Genomic DNA, 20,213 nt, shown 5'->3' on the forward strand with positions numbered 1-20,213 from the left:
TTGTTTGTTTCTATGAATTACCTCATTAATGATTTGCATTAGTGGCTAGAACTAAATTTGAGTGTTACAAAAGTTGGCGGCTTAACGAGCGTTGAAGTCTCCATCGGTCGTTGAGGTTTCCCACCCGCCCGCGAGATGTCCTCCGTCGGCAGCGAGAGGCTCCCATCCTAGCCACCTGCCCACATTCCCCTACGCCCCCATGACAGCCCCTCTCCTCTGCGGGAGGCATTACGAGCGAGACCGCGAGGTTGGAAGACAAGAAGCTGTAGGAAAGCCGCCGGACTTCGGTGCACAGGCTGTAGTGTTTGGTCGCGGCAGCTGGTTTCGGCTCCGCTGCTTCAGTCTCGTTGTCTGAGCCGGGGAGTGCTCCGCGGACCGACCGGTGAAAGTTCTTACCTTCTCCCCCAAGGAGACCCATCGCGGCGAGATCTTATACAGAAGTGAAGTGAGTGGGGGGCTGTGCCCATGTGTGTGTGAGTGTGCAAGGCAGTTCGGAGGGTTCTTTTATTTCCTGGTCCGGCGGAGTGCAAGTGGATTGAGGCAAGGCTGAATGCGGAACCGTGTTTTCTACCTGGAAGGTGTGGAGTCGTAACCACGAAGGCGTGTTATGGATCCCTGAACGCCGACAAGAAGTCTGGATTTAAAAGCGACTGAAACAGAAAGTAAGTGAAGGAACTTTATGTGCTCTATGCTTGTGAAGGAAAAAACGACTTGGAAAATTTGCACCTGTACCTACTACCTTGCAAATGTGCTTGAATTCCGTTTTTGAGTCCTTAATTAAATAGTTAATGGCAAAAAATAATTAGCATGCGATCAATTGACCGAAAAAAAGAGCTTGGCATGGTGTACTTTTTTAAAATGGAAAAGCGTTCAATAAGACATTAGTATTCAAACTAGTATGACGGAATTTTGCAAAGGATAGTAAATTTTTAACTAATAACTCTGAACTCCAATGTCTACTAGGAGCATGGATGTAAATAGTTGATCATAGTTTCCGAATCAAACTTTTTTGCTCGACGGTTTTAACTCATATCGTTGATGCAAAAATGCATGAACTTCGTTTCCTCGTTTTTTAACGTATTTTTCTATCTCTAAGGAGTATAAATTGTTTCTTAAGATAGCGTAAATGAAGCAAAAGCACACACACCGTGACGTTTTGGAAGGCTTGTTGACTTCTTGTACGCGCAACAATATGCTTGCCTTGAAGCTAAACTCATTCCCCTCGGGATATATTTCGTCAAATTGTCAGTGAACTCAGCTGAGCTCGCCGGACAATTTTACAAAGTACTACAAGCAAACACCATCGTCTGTGTATTTCTAAATTTACTTTAGTAAGCAAAAAAATCGTATTTGTATACGATTTGATCAGCAGTTGGCTAGATGTCCTTTGAAAAGTCATCTTACCCAAATGAGTATTTATGCCTTCAAATAATATTTTAACAGCACTGCTACGTTATGGTTAAAGATATGACGCGAGAAACGGTCATCGACTTTCCTCCTGGTGATCTCAGGAAATAATTATTTATATTGCTCCGTAAGGTGAGTTGCGGATCTGCAGATTTATATAATTCCTTACCGCCTCTTTAAATGACCTAATATATTCCTTACCATTAATCTTCTAATGCATAAAATAAAACGGGAACTTTGTTGTATTTCGTTAATATTCTTATTATTTGATTTTTAAGAAGCCATACAGATACAACCATTACAAGAACTTAATCAACAACAACAACAATATTTTACCGTAACATGGTAACCTATATAAACATATGAGAAACATTAAACATATGAGAAATTGCACTCTCTAACACTCCTCCTCAATTTCTCATTCATCTCTACCCTTATTTTTTAATTTTATTCATTTAACACAATATACAACTTTACGTCATTAACCTTCAGTCAGACCAAGTTCTGCTCTGTGTTTTGAAAATTATGTATATGGTAACCCTTTGGTGAAAATATCTGCTACTTGACAATCAGTAGGTATATATTGAACATCTAACAACTTCTTATTGACTAATTCTCTTACAAAATTACATTTTACATCAATATGCTTCATTCTCTTTTGATCCCATTTTGACAAATAATTAATACAAGCTTGATTATCCTCATATATAACAATTGGATGTTTCACCTGAATTTTCAATTCAACTAGTAAATTATACAACCAAAGCAGTTCTGCAGTAGCTGAAGCTAGGGCATAAAACTCAGCTTCAGTAGATGAAAGTGCAACTGTGCGCTGTTTTCTTGAAGCCCAAACAACTGCATCTCCATAAACTTTGAAAACTTAGCCTGACACAGACTTTCTATCATTATGATTAGCATAGTCTGCATCAGCATATCCAACAACATTGCTAACTTGACGTGACGAAATATGAAATCCATTTGCGTCGTCAATTGTTTAATCATAAATTTTCAAGCCATTATGTATTTGGTTTTCCATTTTCGTTTCCGGTGCTTATATTCAATTTTTTTGAAGAAGTGGTTCATAATTTCCACGTTTTTCAATGTAAGTAATGTCTTTTTGGAACCATTCTTAAGCATCCATGCAATATGTATCTAAATTTCTTTTTGACGTGCCATATATCGGTTATGTTTTCTATGTATCTGATCTATCATGGCAAATAAAGCATTATTATTAAGCATCCTCAAATTTCCTAGCCTCGATCTTGGGCATCCAATTTTGATTTTCTGTCTTGCAATTGTGTGCTTGAGCGCCGAGTACAGCCAATTCAGTTCTTCGTCGGTAAGAAAACGCTGCTTTGTGCATTTCGCAATCGATTCAACCTCCAGGCGGCCCGTTTTTTGTCGGTTGAAACGGATCTCGGTGCTTCGAACCGAAGGGTGTGTTCAATTTCTACTTGGAGGAGGAAGCAAGACTCGCGAAAGGTCAAAGGTCTGAGTCGTGCATTACGCCCTCTTGCTTCTTTGTTCGCTTTCCCCTCATGTCCAATCGAATCTTTCGCTCTTGCCGAAAGAGTAATGGATTATTCGTGATTACGGTCTCACTCGAGGTACTATCTATTGCAACGTGACTTTGGAGGAGAACAAGACGATGAGATTGCTTTTGCTGGTTTAGTCATGGGTACGACCGCAGTGAGTTTCGCTATTGTGGGCAGGCTCGGAAATTTTATGGATAGTGCAAGTTACTCCTCTGAAATGATTAAACTAAAGAAAATTAAGTACCGCAGTATCACTTAGTTGATGAATTATACTTAAAGGCATGGACGCGGCTTTCAGTGATACATCAACTTATCTAATATTATTCGTACATGTTTAAATATAAACTATCCATAAATACTTACTTGTTTAGATTAAGTCAACGTTACGTTTTGTAGTGGAGTCATATCATACTTAAAGTTGCCAATGTTAATCCTATCAGGGGCTTATATAGGGGAAGCGGTCCTCCCCCCTCTGGAATGAGGATCTATATTCATTGATACGATTATTTGCGCTGCCTGGCTAATGTAATAGCTTCCCTTAGTCCATTGATGGTGAAATGCCTGCCATCCCTACTTGACGTCCAAGGGTCTTTTTTAAAAAAAACTTATAAATACCACTCCTTCAGATAAACACTCACCTTGTAGCCGAGTAAACATTGGATTTATAGCTGCAGATTCTTGCGTTTTCAGTTATCTTCTTAAGATAAACTCAATCTCAATGCGGATTGTCAACGTTGGAATGGTGCGAACATTTTCATGCTCATGAAAAATTTGTTATAAATTACTTTTTTCGATTAATACTTCCTTTTTGTTGATATTCCCTTAATATTTATAAGTGTTAAATATTAAGGTTAATAAATTCCTATCAAATACTACGAAAATGGATAGTTTTTCCCATATTTACTTGGGGAAATTAATTCAAGAACGGATTAATTTGAAGATGGATGGACACTGCATATCCGAAACTGGTCGGCCAAGACCGTAGTGAAAAAGATGTTAATTTCAGTTATTGTAAAGTTTATCAATTGCACAGTGCTGAGGTAATCATGGTAATCCCTAATAGAAACTGGAATCGCTTGAGGTGGGTGTTTTCCCTCTCGTCTGGGTCTTTGTATTCAGTCTAATCACAGACAGTGACTATAGACCTAAAGGATCACAATGTGAAAGTGTTCGGGTAATTCGTATCCCTGCGCTATTTTCTGGATCCGCCCTCTTATGCAGGGGAGCGAGTGATGTGAAACTTGGCATCACCTGCAGATGAGTTTCGATTATTAGAAAATAATGCTTGCCTGCTATCCCCAGAGAAATGCGGATATGTTTCACGTTTGTAGTGAGATCGAAAATTAAAAATACGACGAGGTGGAAGGGATCCATGATTATAACGACGAAAAATTTTGTTATATCCACCATATACCGTGGTCTTGGTCGACCAGATGTGCTGCGTCCAGTCATCTTCAAATCACCCCCCGTTCTTGCATTCATTTCCCTAATTAAATGTGTGGTAAAACTATTCATTTTCTGTAATATATGATTGTAAATTTATTTAACGGAACATTTTACCACGTATGAATACATAAGAGTATATTCACTCAAATCAAGTAGTGACCGAAAAAATAATTGATAGAGTTTGGCGATAATTTTAGTGTGTAAAAAATTAGTTTGAAGGTAAAAGTAACTCCTTTGAATCGCAAAAATAATAGCGTTTTGGACTTCCACGGATATTTCATTACCAAAATTAGCCAAATCGGTGTTGCTGTTTTCGAGTTTTAGCGAGAATAACCAACTCCAATTGATTTGTGTATACATAGATAGATGCGAAGGTGATACGATGTTCACCGGGTCAGCCAGTATTAAATAAAATCAGAGCATTGATTAGGTTACATCATGAACTTAGTTCTGTTATTTATTATTTTGCGCACCGTTTCTAGTTCTTTTCTATCGGTGAGGGAAATATGCTGAAAGTATCACTATCTGAGGAAATGATTTTGAAGTTTCTCACTACCCTGTTAGTCTATTAATCATGAGGATATGGAAGAATATGGTGTATTAAAACGTAGATTGTGTCTAGTCGACTTGTTATTGATGTTAAAATATATTTGCTCGGGCTAGTCTGCGGAATTTGGACCATTATATAATACATTTATTACCAAATGATATGCCTGTAGTCTTTTCCCCTAAGATGTTTTTGCTAAGGTGTCGTTATAAAATAAAACAGTAGGAATTTCGTAGAATATGTGTTTTGATGCACTTAAAATTCTTAATCTGGAATAATATACAAACAAAAGACAAACAACACGCCATGGGCTGTTCTTGAGGAAATCTAGTATCTGGAGCGTGAAGATTCTTGAGGAAGATCTCTTGGCATTCATATGCATCGAAGGCTTCGTTTGTGGCATTTCCGGGGTCCGGCGTCTGCCGAGGCTTTTTTCTGCTTGCTTTGATCTCTTTGTCATCCTCAGATCTCTCCTCGCCATATTTGTGTGGAAAATATGATATTCATTCCCGGAAAACACAGATTATCATTAGAGACCATAAGGAGTAAGCCAAATAAGTCGGAGTGAGGTGTTTTTAGGCGTTTGGTCATCTCTCGGTTAGTATAAGTGCTAAGAAACTGTAAACTAAGATGATATGACAACGGTATTTATGTCTTGAATTTTTTTGTTAAAAGAAATACGCGTTCCACTTACCGGCTGAAATAGATATTCCGCCAATACTGAAAAATAGTGGTTAATGTGAATGTCGAGCACTGTGTATTCATCGTACCAGGAATAGGCTTATTCGAATCAAATGAAGGGATTGGAGTAATATATAAAATTCTTTATGTTCTCTTTCGATTCCTTCGTCGGAGATAGTCAATCTCCCGACAATAATGTTTGCTACATCTACATAATACCCTGTGAGCCACCTCTAGGGTTTTTGGCAGGGGGTGATCAATCACCAGCATGCAGCACGCATTTGGACTCCCACATGCACACCACATCGTCCAAAAAACGTCCCGTATAATAACAAACTATACTACTATATGCTGTTAGAAATAATAATTGAATTTAGAAACATGCATTAAGTTTTACGTAGGTTAGTAGGCTACACTACAAGTCATGTAATCTATTTACGCGTTCTATTGCTGCCATTATAATCTCTTATTGATCGTGGAAAAAATGACATTCGGAATCTGTCTGTTCTACAATCTATCTCTCTTATTTTATTTATATGATCTCATCTTCCGTACTATGTTGGCGGGACGGGATCTACATGATCGGAGGGACACTATTTCCTTTTTACAGAGTTACTCGGAATTTTAGTGCATTAACGTTTTACTAGAAATAGCGAATCTAAAATAATTTTATTTATTTAACGGAGAAGTGATAATCAAAATTGTAGATGCTCACGTTTAATCAAAATTACTCGGAAGGGTATATTAAACTTTATTACTCAAGTGTTTTTTTTTTGCTTCCAAATGTGGATTATGGGAAGCGCTTGTGGGCGGTTTGGGGCTACGTTGAATAGCTGATCCGTGCTGTATAAACTATACGAGTCGATTGGGTGCTTGAATTCTTCAAGCGGGTAATTAGGAGGGTGGGAACATTGTTGTGTCACGTGTTGTCGAGTATTGTGTCCATAAGTGTTTAAAATATTCAAAAATTTCCCTGCCGGTTTCTGAAAGGGCAAGAAACTTAATTGTTTACTTTTAAAATTATTTGTTATTTTCAATATGATTTCATTTGACGGATAGTTCATTATTTGAATAGGCTAAGTTTAGCACTGAGACATAATTGGAATAAGGTTTTTAAAATTTCTAGACAGTGATGATTTTGTGGTTATTTTTCAACTCTTAAAGTCCAAAAGCGTTGTGATAAGCGAAACTTCAAAATGAAACGCAGATTCCTTAGATAAATATATAAAGATGTACCACTCGCAAAACATATGTCCATAATGCAGTGTGTAAAATACTAAATTGTAACGATTCCCCAAATTTCTTTGGTACTAAAAAATAGTTAATCTCAAGATATTCCAATTTGAAAAAAATAGCTTTGGTATATTTGCTATCATTATCGTATCGAATTATCAAGTATACTGACACGTGTATTGAAAATACGCAATCCTGTTCCAGTCTTCGATCATCAACCCAAAATTCCTGGTCAACTATGTACGTGGATAGAAAATCCAGTATGTAATAACGATTCGATATATTTTAAGAAAAAGCATATTCAATATTAATAGATCGTGAGACTACACGCAAAGCATATTTCCATTGGGCATTGTGAGGAAGACCAAGATGCACCCATTCACCAAATTTCATTGGTCCAACGTAAATACTAATCATGTTATGCCAATTCGCGTATTTGATACAATTATCGAATCGATCTTTCGATAAAACTGCTATCTGCACTGTAATACCCGCAATGCCGTAGATTTTAATTCCAGTTAACAGAAATCTTCTCTATATTTCCTGGTCAACTATGTCCTTGGATGTAAAATCCTATATGTTTTAGCAATTCGACATATTTTAAGAAAAAGTAGATTCGATATATATCGAACGTGAGACTAAACGCAAACAATATTTCAATTGGGCATTGTGAGGAATCCCAAGATGTACCCATTCAAAAAATGTCATTGGTGCAACGTATATACTAATCAAAATATGCTAATTTCAGCATTTGCTATAACTATCGAATCGATCTTTCGATTATACTGACATCTGCCCTGTAAAAACCGCATCGATATTGATTTTATTTCCACGCTATGGTCATCTTCTATATAATTGCTGGTCAACAATGCCCGTGGGTGTAAAATCCTAAATGTTATAGCTATTCGATATAATTTGTGAAAAAGCAGATTCGATATGTATCGAATGTGAGACAACATGCAAAACATATTTCCATTGAGCAATGTGAGGAATACCAAGATGTACCCATTCACCAATTTTCATTGGTCCAACGTGTATACTAATCCAGTTATGCCAATTTGCGTATTTGCAACAATAATCGATTCGATCTTTCGATTATACTGACATCTGTAATGTAAAATCCGCAATGACATTTTTTAATATCCAGTCTATGGTCATCTACTATATAATTCCTGGTCAAGAATGCCGATGGGTGTAAAATCCTAAATGTCATAGCTATTCGATATAATTTGTGAAAATGCAGATTCGATATGTATCGAATGTGAGACTACATGCAAAATATATTTCCATTGGGCAATGTGAGGAATACCAAGATGTACCCATTCACCAATTTTCATTGGTCCAACGTATGTACTAATCCAGTTATGCCAATTTGCGTATTTGCTACAATAATCGATTCGATCTTTCGATTATACTCACATCTGTAATGTAAAATCCGCAATGACATTTTTTTAATATCCAGTCTATGGTCATCTACTATATAATTCCTGGTCAAGAATGCCCATGGGTGTAAAATCCTATATGTTATAGCTATTCGATATAAATTGTGAAAAAGCAGATTCGATATATATCGAATGTGAGACTACATGCAAAACATATTTTCATTGGACATTGTGAGGAATAAAAAGATGTACCCATTCAACATATTTCATTGGTCAAACGGAAACACTATTGAAGTTATGCCAATTAACGTATTTGCTAGAATAATCGAATCGATTCTTCGATCATACTGACATCTGTACTTTAAAATCCGCATTGCTTTTGGTTTAACTTACAGTCTATGGGTATCTACTATATAATTCCTGGTCAAATATGTCCTTGGATGTAAAATCCTATGTGTTATAGCAATTCGATATATTTTAATAAAAATTATATTCGATATATATCGAGCGTGAGACTACATACAAAACAAATTTCCATTGGGCATGGTGAGGAATACAAAGATGTACCCATTCACCAAATTTCATTGGTCCAACGGAAACACAATTGAAGTTATGCCAATTAACGTATTTGCTATAATAATCGAATCGACTTTTCGATCATACTGACATCTGTACTTTGAAATTTGCAATGTTTTTGGTTTAATTTCCGGGATATGGGTATCTACTATGTATTTCCTTGTCTACTATGTCCTTAGATGTAAAATCCTATATGCTATAGCAATTTGATATATTTTAAGAGAAAATAGATTCGATATATATCGAGCGTGAGACTATATACAAAACATGTTTCCATTGCGCATTGTGAGGAATACCATGATGTACCAATTCACTAAATTTCATTGGTCCAACGTATACACGTATCATTTTATGCAAATTTCCGTATTTGCTATAAAAATCGAATCGTACATTCGACTATACTGCCACCTGTATTGAAAAATTCGCATCCTATTGATAACCCCTCCATGCGATGGCCATACCCTTATCCCTCTCTTCTCTACTATCCCCGCTTTCAAAATTTCGCCTATGTTCATATATTGGTGACGTATATAGGGCGATGCGTGTATTTCTTACGGGGACCTAATACAAAAAGATATAAATTCATATTGATATATCTTCGTTAGGAAACAATACTCATCTAAATAATTTATGTGTACGCATAATTCATTTCTTCCCTTACATATTTTTATAATTTTTATCCCCGTAACTATGTAAATAGGTCTGAAAAATGGCTCAATCGAATGCAACCTTTTATCGATCATAACTTCGACTGTAATAGCTCGATTCGCTTGATTTAACTTTTGTCGAAGAAAAGACATTAACAGTAGTATTATATATGACTTTCACATTCATGCCTTGATTTAGAAAAAAGTTATTAGCGATTTAAGCGTAACCAAGGAGATTGGTATCGATATAACTCGCACATGAATCGATCGAGCGAAATGGTCATCATTGCAAAAGTTGATTATTGTGATAAAAGTATTACTCTGAAAATTTCATTTCTCTAGCTTAAACGGTTGCTAAGATATTCAAGATTGCATGCTCCACAAAAAAATGGCGACAATGATTTTTCGCGTGCAGGACATTTTTCGGAATTTAATTATGAATTAACCAAGAGGGTTACGGCGAAAGTAAGCTCAAACGTGAGGGTTCGGAGAACCCTCTAACGGTTTTTCCTAAAGAGTCCAAATTTTCATATGGCACATGTCTCAAGGCTGAAATCCGAGTTTGAAAATTCGCCCATCACGACAATGTTAAATCGAAATCGTTTATTCCTCGGAATTGTTTCGACGTACGAAAATTCCAAGATAGCCAAAAAATTAACCAAAGAATTATCTAACTTTTTGGCAAAGGAAATTTTCCTACAATTATTGCAAGTTGGTCAAAAAAATTCCTAAAGTTTTCCCATAAGAAAAGCATTGAGAGCATTCAAACAGTAATAAAAAATACTAAATATCAATTCGTCGCTATGACAACCACACCAAAAAATCGACCAAAAAATCTAGTCCATGTCCATTGAATATCATGTTCCTCGGAAGTTTAAAAGTACAAAATAAAAGCGATAAAGTTGTAGTCCCATAAGGCTCCCATGTTAATTCAAGTCGATATATCTCGAAAAGTATTCGACTTTTTCAACTTTTCAGATTTTTCCTCCCGATGAATTTTTTTTTACTTTTACGTCCAATATTCCATATACCTACAAATATCACAGTTTTGGCTACTAATTTGTGTCAATCACCCAATCAATGAATTACTTTCCCACTTTAAATATGTAATTATAGGGACGTTAACAAGTATTATATTTATTTCATCAACATGATGTGGCTGCTCATCTAAAGTGAGGTAAACATCATTTAATGCACCAAGGTGATGCATTAAACCTCAGAAGTGTTCGAATTACTTACCTTTTTTAAACTTGAAACTGTTAAAATCGTAAGATAATTTAAATTTACTTGAGGTAAATATTAACAATAAGGTGTAAAGCATTGTCTTAGAAACCATGATGTTCGTTGCTTGATCGATAGTGTTAAAACTTAACAGGAGGGGTACGTGGACGGAGCCTTGAGGGACACCACATGAAACCATGATCGAAGACGAACCCGAAGAGAGGTATTTAGGATAAGTAAGGGAATTTGTGTGCTGAAAATTAGTTATTAGATTGAATAAAGATTAGTCCTATCTCAAAATCAGAATTTTGGTTCCCTGAAATGATTAACGAGTCGTATTGCGCGAATCCGCATACTCTTGCAGACGGCTGCTCGTGGGTTGTTTGTAAGCCCTTGTTCGAGAGGCAGCTGATAGCATCCTCGCGAGAACAGAGAGAGTTGGAATCCACTCCTCTCGATCTCTGCTGAACACTGCAAAACCTGTTTTCGGGCTGTTCGCCGAGGTGGGATGAGGTTGGCGACTTGGAAGCCCAGGCTGGCTCTCTGCCTCGTCCCGGCCGCTCTCTTGTGCGTCTGCGGAGGAAGGTGTCTCGGGCCTCGCGCCGTGGGGATGTGCTGGAAATAATGACTGCGGGGGAGTTGTGTGCGACGTCGAGGGGAAAAGTGGCCGAGGTCTCGGTGCGTTGATTCCCATCGGCAAAATCCTTCCTGTTTCGCCGCTCCCGGGTCGCTGGGGGAAGTGAAGGGATAAGTAATTTCTCTATTTGCGCTCGGGGATAATGACACGTGAGTCAGACATGTTGCTAACGTCGGAGCGTGTGTAGTCATTGTTCACGAGAGAATTCGAGAAGTACTCTTGGCTCACGGAATATATTCTTTAGCCATTTTACTAACGTTTTCAGGCGCTGGCAAATTTAAATTTATTATGCTCAGCAAGGAAGCTTCTAAGTGAGATAGAGTGAGTGTTCGAGAAGTTCTTTCGGCTAAAAGAATATAGCCTTTAGCCATTTAACTAATTTCATCAGGCGCTTTCAAATATACATTTATTGAACTCTATAAGGCAGTTTTCTAGCTGATGAAAAATGGAGGAGTAGGTGTGGATGGAGCGAATACTGAGCGAGGACAGGATGTTAAAAATAAAGTTAGATTGTAAAATGTTGGGTAAACAAGGGAAAGAAAGGAAAATAATAGGCTTTTCTAGATAAAATGAAAGGGTGAAGGGCTTGTTGAGAATTTATGAGGGAAGTTCATGAAGGGATGGGAGATTGCCAGAATTCGTCTTAAGTACTCCATGGAAACCAAACTCGATCGGTAGAATACTTCAATAATGATAATACTCTTTGAGTATTTAGAAAACGAATGGTGTGTTGAAGTCAAAACTCATGAATTGCATGCAATTTTTGTATGTGCAGAGGAAAAAGGAGTAGTATGCACTTCTGGTGACTGGAAATGGAAGAAAGTTGTTTTAGGAGGAGAAACGAGGCCTTCTGTACATTCCGTATATTTTGGAGATGGTGTTTGGAAATTCGCATAAATTTGGGATGAAACATTTTGTGAAATTTTTTTGGAGACTTATACCGGTTTATTTGGAGCATTTCAATAGTCCACGTTTGGGTACGCCTGCCGTTGAAAGGTTAGACGAAATCGGATATCCTTAGAATTCCATAAATATTTCATTGGTGAAGTCATGATGATGACCTAGAGACCAAGAAGAAGGTCCAAAAGATTATATTTTTTGGGCGTAGGGAATGTAAAATGACGCGGTTCGGATGTTCACTCCATCCCAAAAGTTGAATGTAACTACGTTTGTTTATTGAAAAATCCGTCCGTTACAGTACAAGACGAGGGAATTTTATTGCCTTCATTTACGTTGTTCTTTAAAGCCCAAATCCTATTCATCCATCGGGCACTTATAAAATGCTTGGGAAACCGTTTTTATCAGTTTAATTGAATAAAGAGCGACGATAATTCATTGCGTTCCATAAACAAACATATTAATAAACACGCTTTATCGTAATGTCTGTTTTTCCCGGTGAAAAATCGCAGTTTCTTGCCAAAAAAAAGCAGAAAAATCTTCCGCCGCTAAAATAAAATAGCTTAACTTATACTGTGGTTGTCACTCACTTCTTCCTGTTGAATTCCACGTGTAAATCAAAGGAGTGCACATTTCTGCGTAGTAAAAAGATTTCTCTCTTACTTCCTCTCAAAGTTATTGCGTAGTGCAAACCTTTTCCCGGCTTAGTGCGCATTAAAAATAATTTGGTCTATTCAAGCCACTAATCTACTCGGATTTGCGCAATCTTTTCATTTAATCTTATCTCAACTGTCTTTAATTTTTAAACGACAGTTAATCCTTGGCCTGGAGGTGTTGCAGTGCAAGCCTTCATTGATATACACAGGCTCTGAGATGAATGCAAAATGCAATAATAGCAAGTACTTGAATGCATTGATCCCAAGAATAGGAAGGGTCAAAATTAAGAGGTGATCCCGTTACTAAGGGCGTGCGTGAGTGAGCGTAGACGTGATGTGGTTGTATATGTTAAGTGCACGTGTCGCCACAAGAGAGATACCGGTCCTCTCTTCCGGGAAGAATACCTAGATCAACATCCACATATTAACTCGCAAGCCACCTCAAAAGGCGTGTGGTGGTATATGCTGGAACCACCGGTCATCGATAAAAAAATTAACAAAAAAAATGGACGTCGGAATATAGGACTATTGAGTTCCACCTAACATTTATTTAAGCCCTTATTGATCGGGGGAAACATTAATTCCTAAAGCTATCCGTCCGAAAAAATATTTTTCGAATTTTATCGTTCACGTTGGACCTAAACTCTTTGAAAGATATCTGTTTTGAATAGGTCGTGCAATCTAAGCCTCGCACCTAGCCTCCACCACTCTAGTAGCTCCCAGCAACCTCTTACATATACAGATAGTCTGGGCACAGAACTTGTGACATCAAGAAATTAGTCTGAATGTGGTGATTTTGGAGCACTATCGCAAATAGGAATTTCATTTGACTCTTTGTCAAATGGGATCCCTAAGTCTGTCGGGCCCTTAGAATCAACATATTCGGACTACAAGCTTGACGCCACAGGAGAGTGAGAGAGCTTCCCATATAAAAGGTTTGACTCCCAGCCTCGATGAGGAACACCTTCGCCTTACCTCAGCGTTCCTAGCGGAATAATTTTCCCATTTTCTGTGGTAGGAAAGAAAGGTTCAAGGAGTCAAGGTCAAAGCGAGTAAAAAACACGTTCTCTTCCACATCTTAAGAGCTCCTGGAAAATGATAATATCTTCCACCTTTTTCTCGCCTATGCCGTGTCGTCTCGTCATTTTCATATCCGGGGGTCCATCCTTCTTGATAGTAACCAACCAATCACTCCAAACTCTGATTTAGCGAATTATAATTGCGGTTCTCAAAACCAAAAAATCCCCCTTTTGATAATACAAAGTGCGACACATACAGCAGTATTATCGGTCACCCCAGTTTGAAGACTCATATTTCGAACACAACTTGTTCTATTGCAAAGTTATCCTCGTAAATTAAAGTGTGTTTGCATTGAATATTTCTCGGGTTTCTCACCGGGTGAGGTCCTCCATATCACCTTTCGACGTTTCGATTTATTAATACGTTTGTTTATGGAACGCAATGAATTATCGTAGATTTATGTGGAGCACATTTTGAGAATTGGTCTGTTCTAATCACTTCCACCCGTTACCCTCTCACATTGAACTTCCCTCTTCAATTCACAGTAAGGCTAGGGGACTGGGTAAGTGTGGTGATTAAATGATGAGTATAAGTTAAGGTCTAATCATTAAAATATGATAAATAAATTTTAAATAATCAGTATTCATTCTTGACTGAGTAAATTGACGAAGATGAACGATCGTATTTTGGGATTTAGTCGCCGCGAGTATCAGTTCTCGGCGGCGCGGCGGAGTGCTGCTCTATGACAGAATGACGAGTTCCTAAATACCAATGATGTATTCGCAAACGATTCAGGGTCAATCAATGGTATTGATGTTACTTATTAGATTATAAAATAGATTAATCATGAGTACGGGCTAGAACATTGACAATGTTAAGGTTTTAAACGCTAAGTTGCCTGAGGAGGATTATAAACATGGTTGATTTGCTTAACTTTGCTTAAATTAATCAAGTTTTTTCTTACAGACCTCGGGTTTTTTCAGCAAAACGGTGGTTCGAAAGTAAAACGTAACGGAGACTAAACATTACCCTGGCGTTACAAAGTTCTTGCATAAGACCAGTCTAAAAAAACTGCAGAATAAATTTAAAAACACTGCATATTGAAAGATTCATGACTGCGCATCTGAAGTAGCGGAATCCGCCGTTCCATTAAGGCGAGGGCTGAAAAAGCTGGAAAAGTTGAGCAAATATTTAACGGTCGGTGCTCCTCCATGCACGACCTACACCTTTCTTCCATTTGTAAGAAAGATAAGCTCCGAAGAGACCCGTTACATGCTCAGTTGGCCGAGAAAAAAATGACAAATATGTTCCTTAGATATTTAATTAACTTAGCTCATTTGAGGATTTTGTGGTACATTTTTGGTTCATTACTGGAGCGGAACGGTGGCTTGTATGGGTGAAGTAATGGAAGGATGAAGACGAGTTCGTGATCCACTCATTTGTCGGTGTTTCCATTGAATATACTCACGAATAATAAAATTTATTTGCCATAAAAGGCAAATGTGGATTAATATTAGTAGATGATTCCCACAAACAAAACATTTAACTCTGAGGAATTTTCAAATTTTCTGATGAAAATGTTTCCCTTAGAAGTTGAAGGAATATAACTGTGGTATTTCCACATGTGATTATTTTTTTCTGGCCATGGTTTCGTTACAGCGTAACATTTTCAGTGTCAAAAGTCGCCTTGTCCCCTTCACTCTGTACATTTTACGCTATAACGAAACCATGGTCAGAAAAAATAAATCACCATGTGGAAATACCAAAATTTTTATTCCTTAAACTCCTGCGATAAAGGATTTCCACCAAATCACACCCGCTTCTATTACCTATAGAAATGTTTAATCAACTTAGGCGCAACTTTTTGTTAATATTGAAAGAGTCATCACTCGTGTGATATGCCGAAGAATATTTTAATGCGAATTTCAGTGAAAATACATGTTTGCCCCATTGAAAATTTCTAACCGTCGATGACCTGCAAGTTTCCCGGTATGTGGAATATAGAAAATGCTGAACATCTGGTCAGGAACTTTTAAAAAATACATCCAGCGTTGATTGGTCACTTATCTATGTAGTTGCATGTTGTGCGACTCCTGCGGTTGAAGGGAGAGTAGAACCTAGGTATAACTTGAGACCTAGGGTTAGCCGTTAGGTATTGAGGTTTTGGGTGAATAGTTTGGGTTTTTTAACTTGGGTTTTTGGGTGAACATATGGCCTAAATGAAAGCCCTCACTACCTTTTATTCTCGATGTTGTCAGAGAAGTGAAAGACGAGAACACGAGAAATGAAGAAAAAGAGAGTGAGAGTTGTTGCCGATTATGACTGAGGAAGGAAAAGAGAACAGAAGTTTGCAATTTTTTACGTAAAATCCTCCGAAGAAAATAAAAAAATAAACGGAATAAATCGTAAGTTAGGGTATAGAAAATTAATTCAATCGCTGTTATATGACTAGAATTTTTTTTTTAGTTTTACCTTAACTGTTTGTTTCCAAAGCTGGAAACATGTATTCTGTCATGAGTGATTCTATTCAATAAATTGTGATAAAACAACATGGAGCGATTGGCCCATTGGACCCATTTTTTCGGGAGAAGGGTAAGAGTAATAGCAGTAAAATTTTCGTTATTGTATTCCACCCTTTCTAACCCAGAGCAACTTCTGGGAAAAATTCAATTTCAAGACTTCTCATTTTTAAAATGCGAAAAATTTCTACTTAATCATTATTATTATGGCAGCTATATATTATGCTTTTAATTTTACAATACAAAAGAACACGTAGTTTAAATCTTTCCTGAAAATTTGAAAATTTATACAATTTTGATGTCACTTAATTACAACATTGGTTTATAATGGGTTAAAAGGTGGGCTATTTAACTGAAGCGAAGATCGCGTTATTAAATGAATCTTGACTCCTTAATTTGGTGGGCAGTAAATTTCGAGCAGACCAAAAAATAAAACTGGAGAAATGAATTCACTAATTACGGCAATTACTCTCCGATCCGTATGAAAGACATGCCAATTCTTCCTGTTAAAGGAACACTTCAATCCTGCGTTTCCTTTCGCCTTGCGTGTTGACCGGTCCAGACGGAAATCATCATGCCTCACTACCCGGAATCGATTAATATTACCCGCTGCGGACGTCAAGGGGTTGGGTTCGCGGCTGACCGCACGCCAAGGAACACATACACAGCTATAAAAAGATCGGAACCGCATGCCGGAGATGCCTCTGCGATGCCCCGCCTAGATCCCGCAAGGAACCCAGCGTACATTTTCTCAGTCTCGGTGTCATTTTTTATACGGAGTGAGTAATTGGCAACTGTTCATAAAGAAAGCCACCTTCATGCTACGGGATAACGGAGCAGAATTTTATTCATTACCTATTCACATCAATAGGATCTAACGAGAAAGTTTCCAGCTTTGGAAACGTACAGTTACCGTGAAACTGAAAAGGAACTACATGCATATAATAGAAAGATAGCCTCAAAATGCATGTATTTTTAACCATTATAACCCAATTGGGCTTCTAAGTACCCTGAACAATGTTGATGAGTCTTCTTGGGAAATCAGCCGGGTCAATATGGACACTGCTGCCAACGTTTCAATGGCCTTCTCTGCCATCGTCTTCAGAGCGAAATGCCCTGCTAAAGTGCGAAAGATCCACAGAGAAAAAAATCATTCGCCTTGACCGGGATTCGAACCCGGATCCCCCGATTTCCGGTCGAGTGCTTTAGCCAGTTAAGCTAGTTTAGTATTTAGTAGTAGTTTAGTAGTTTAGACTAGTTTAAAGTATACCGGGACTTGCCGCGGTGATAACTTTTTACGGGAGTCACCCGCAATGTGCGCACGATTTGGACTGCTTGTGGCATCATATGCTCAGCAGTCCAGTAACACCTAGTCCGGTAGTGTCCGAAAATATCCACAGGGAAGAATGACGCCTCGGTAGCTTAAAAAGTTATCACCGCGGCTAGTCCCGGTACACTTTAAACTAGCCCTGCTAAAGATTGCGCTATAGGACATTGAAAGGCCATTTAAACATTGGCAGCAATGTCCATCCTGACCAGGCTGATTTCCCGAGAAGACTTCATCAACAAGATTCGCCGGGAAAGCACCAAATCATTCAACATCAAAAATGTATTATGCATTTTAATCTGAATTCAGGAAATATTTTGCCTATGTTTTCTGTTCTTCTGTAATTTTTAATGGATGCATAGATAGCTGCCACAATAATTATGGTTGAATCGAAACTTGAAGCTTGTGCGTGGTCAAATATTATCAATGGAAGACACTTTGATACTTCCAAAATATATTTTAAAAATTCCAACCGGTTTCTGCTGTTACACCATTATCAAGAATATAAAATATCAAAAATATGGTGAGGACAGTTATACATATACTATGGTTTTTAATGGAGGGGGGTGTTGGTTCAAAGCTGGGATTTGTAATTTCTGGAGGGGAAGGGGGGAAAAGTATGTCATTCGGGTTTTGGGAGGGTAATGAGTAATAAGGGGTATATGTAGTTCATTGGGAAAGGTTAAGTCGTTCACTAGGTTTCCGTTTGTTGCAATCTCCCGAATTTTTAAGGCATCCATCCCACTTCCTTCCCCGGTAAAATGGAGTATTTCTGGATCGAAACTGCTTTGGTGCCCGATGTCCAAGAGGTGCTGGGCGAAGGCTTACGTATCATCCTTGTTCTTCCAGCATCCCTTGTGTTCTTTCGTGCTTGTCTTGAAGTTTCGTCCCGTTTGGCCGTTATAGCAAGAATCTTAATTGTTACCCTTTAATATATAAATACCAGATTTTAATTTGGGTTCAATTATATCTTTATCATTTTTTATCATCTTCCCAAGGTGTTATTATTATAAAAGGCAACCTTGTATTTATTTTTAGGGATGGCTTGGGTTAAAATATTGGATAAAGAGCCGATAAAGGGTATTTTACACCATTTTGTTGAAGTGATAGGTTCGACGGGAAGCAAGGAATTTGAATAGGAGTAAGCAATATGTTTTAATTTCCTATTTAAATTCCGTGTGAAAAAATATTGCTCGTATCCGTTGTTATAACCAATTTGTCGTTTAGTATTTAATTCATGTTTAAGACAGTTTCCCGAAAGGAAATGTTAACTAGGCCATGAACCATAGCCTGAAAGGACGCGTGTTTACGGGAATAGGAATGACATAAGTTGTTGGATATTATGGCATCAGTATGGGTGGGTTTTCTGTAAATGGATAACCTGTGCCTGTTATTTTCAATGGAAATTTTCAAGTTAAAAAAAATTAAAATTGGTCCTCCTACTTCGGTGGTTAACGTAATTTTCTGGTGGAGGCCATTTAAAAAGGGATGAAAATCGGTCAAATTGTCGCTTGCTGCCCCTCCACAAACAAATTATATCTTCAAAATATCTATAATAATAATAAAACATTCTTAAGCAACACGTCCTTAGAGTTTAAAAGTTTCCTTTCCCAGCTGAAAAATAATTTTGACTGGTGCACTCCCTCTCCGCTGGTGGTTTTTTGTCTTTTTTAGTGACGAATTACTCGATTTAAACTTACGTATAGACCTTGAAGTTGTCATGGCACATAAATTACGTCTTTTTCAACTTTTGAATGTAACGAGATTGAGCTGAGAAAGAATTGAAATGAAACGTCATTCTAACGCCTTAAAAAATTAAAAAACGCCGGCTGAAAAATGGTTGGTCGGTAGATTATTTAAATTATTTACTTAGATAAGCTAAGTATTTTAATGGCTAATCAGATAATACTACTGGGGGATAGTAATGAAAAACATCTCAGTTTATTTCCTGACGACTCATGGTATCCGAGACCTGAAGCAGGAAAGCCAATTTATTTTATGAGTTAAAGAATTAAGTATTTTAAGTAATAATAGTTAAATATAAAATTATCACCTTGATATTTCATGGCACATAAATTATGCATTTTTCAACGTTTGAAAGTAACGAGATTGAGCTGAGAAAGAAATGAAGTAATACGCTATTATAACGCCTTAAAATTGGTCACAAAATGGTTGGTCGGCAGATTATTTAAATTATTAACTTCGATAACCAATTGAATTTTACGGCAAATTAAATTATTGTATTTGGGGATGGAAATGAAAAACATTATTTAAATTATTTACTTTGATAAGCTAATGATTTTAATGGCAAATCAAATAATACTACAAGGGGATAGTAATGAAAAGCATCTCCGTTTATTTGCTAACTACTCGGGGTATCCGAGATCTGAAGCAATAAAGCCAATGTAGTTTGTAATTTAAAGAAGTAATTATTGTAAGTAATAAGAGGAATATAAAGCGGATTGACGCGAACAAGCGATTA

General features: G+C 37.4%; 1 protein-coding gene across 1 annotated transcript in view; it reads left to right on the plus strand.

Moving 5' to 3' along the window:
* The first annotated feature begins 241 nt into the window (after positions 1–241).
* The window catches only part of LOC124160751 (cadherin-23-like), a 92,359-nt gene continuing 72,387 nt past the window's right edge, over positions 242–20,213 (plus strand). Inside the window, exon 1 of the mRNA XM_046536763.1 lies at positions 242–662. The gene's annotated coding sequence lies outside the window, so the exon portion shown is untranslated. The remainder of the gene's footprint in view (positions 663–20,213) is intronic.

The sequence above is a fragment of the Ischnura elegans genome, chromosome 6, assembly GCF_921293095.1.
Source record: "Ischnura elegans chromosome 6, ioIscEleg1.1, whole genome shotgun sequence".
Taxonomy (NCBI): Eukaryota; Metazoa; Arthropoda; class Insecta; order Odonata; family Coenagrionidae; genus Ischnura; species Ischnura elegans.